Source organism: Nycticebus coucang, chromosome 9, assembly GCF_027406575.1.
Source record: "Nycticebus coucang isolate mNycCou1 chromosome 9, mNycCou1.pri, whole genome shotgun sequence".
Taxonomy (NCBI): domain Eukaryota; kingdom Metazoa; phylum Chordata; class Mammalia; order Primates; family Lorisidae; genus Nycticebus; species Nycticebus coucang.
Genome location: NC_069788.1, coordinates 37,965,156 through 37,967,000, shown reverse-complemented (window position 1 = coordinate 37,967,000; position 1,845 = coordinate 37,965,156). Strand labels below are relative to the sequence as shown.

Genomic DNA, 1,845 nt, shown 5'->3' with positions numbered 1-1,845 from the left:
CGGTTAATGTTTCTAATGTTAGTAAAGATGGGGTCTCACTTTACTCAGGCTGGTCTTCAACTCCAGCAGGAGTTGAAGCTCAGGCAATCTTCCTGCCTCAGCTTCCCAAGGTGCTAGGATTACAGGCATGAGCCACTGTGCCCAACAACTCATCAGTTAACAAATACACCACTCTAGGGAACAGCAGCTGAGGACTGGGGCAGCTGGAGATGTGGGCAGGGCCAAAAAGATGGATGAGACACTTACCAAGTTTCTCAAGAGGACCCTCTTTAAAATCCCCTTGACTGAAACAACAATAATCCTAAAAGCCTGGGATTTTTGGTTAGAAAATGAACTGCAGACCATGAATTTCTGGGAGAGAAAGGAATCTATCATTCTGCACTTAGTTCTGCTGTGTGAGGAAAAGCACGCAAGTCTCAATGATGCAGCCCTTTTAGACTTAATTATACTCAAGTTCATTGGCACCTGAAAATCTGGGATATTTTTCAGCTGAGTAAAGGACCAGATAAAGACATTGACCTTTTTGATATGAAACAATTCAAAAGTTCATTTAAGAAAATTCTGCAGAGGGTGGCGCCTGTGGCTCAGTGAGTAGGGCACCGGCCCCATATACTGAGAGTGGCGGGATGGAACCCCAGCCCACCGGCCAAACTGCAACAACAACAACAACAACAAAAAATAACCAGGTGTTGTGGCGGGTGTCTGTACTCCCAGCTACTCTGGAGGCTGAGGCAAAAGAATCACCTAAGCCCAAGAGCTGGAGGTTGCTGTGAGCTGTGATGCCACAGCACTCTACCGAGGGGGACAAAGTGAGACTCTGTCTCTAAAAAAAAAAAAAGAAAAAGAAAAAGAAAAGAAAATTCTGCAGAGAGCATGAAAAAATGTGACAGTCAGCTTCCAAGACACTGAGGACAATGCAGTCTGGATTCGAATCACCTGGGGAAGGCAGGCAGCATACTGAGCCAAACCAGTACAAATCCACATAGGTGGGGTATTGTCCCCAGACTCCTATGCCTTCACCTCTTTCTCCACTTTAAGGCGCAGTGTACCCCTTCTGGGTCGGGCACTGATGATTGCTAACAAACACCATCAGATGATGAAAATGGACCTGAGAAGCGGTATCTGGACTCTCTTAAGGCTATTGTTTTTAATTGGTATAATCAGAACTTTGAAACCCACTACTCTCTGACACCTCTACAAAAAAGAAGTCTTGGGCTAGAAAGATGATGGATTCAAGGATCATTCATGAAACAGCAGAAAAAGAGTCCAAAAAATAAAACTAGAAACTTTTGGAGACTATCCTCAACATCAACTAGAATTTGCACAATATAAGCTTGAAACGAAGTTCAAAAGTGACTTAAATGGAGACATCTTGGCCGATAAAGTTCTCTAGCCCACATCTTTTGGAAGCATCGAAATCCTTAGCACCAGCTGGGATTGCATATACACCACTTTCTCCACTGCTCACTTGCATACCCAAAAAGAGAATGAATTACTTTAAAATCAGAGATAAATAAGATGTGTTTTATAAGCAGAGCAGTTCCTTGACTATATTGCACACACGTTTCAGTTCATGGCTCATTCTATAGCTTCCATCTATACACTTGTATTTCAGAAGTTAATCCTTGGTATTAGAAACTTAGAAATTTTCGTCTAGTTTAATTCTCGGGACTGATTTAATTTAATTTAATTTAATTCTCTTTCCTACTCTACAGCATGCCCCCTTGACCCCATATCCTGCTAAGTGTATGAGTTGTGGATATTTGAAATGTGACAGGAGGGCAGTGCCTATGGCTCAGTGAGTAAGCCGCCGGCCCCATAAACCAAGGGTGGCAGGTTCGAACC

General features: G+C 43.1%; 1 pseudogene; it reads left to right on the top strand.

Annotated features, from left to right (window-relative positions):
- Positions 1 to 229: 229 nt before the first annotated feature.
- On the top strand, positions 230 to 1,517 carry LOC128594583 (centromere protein N-like; annotated as a pseudogene).
- The last annotated feature ends 328 nt before the right edge of the window (positions 1,518 to 1,845 follow it).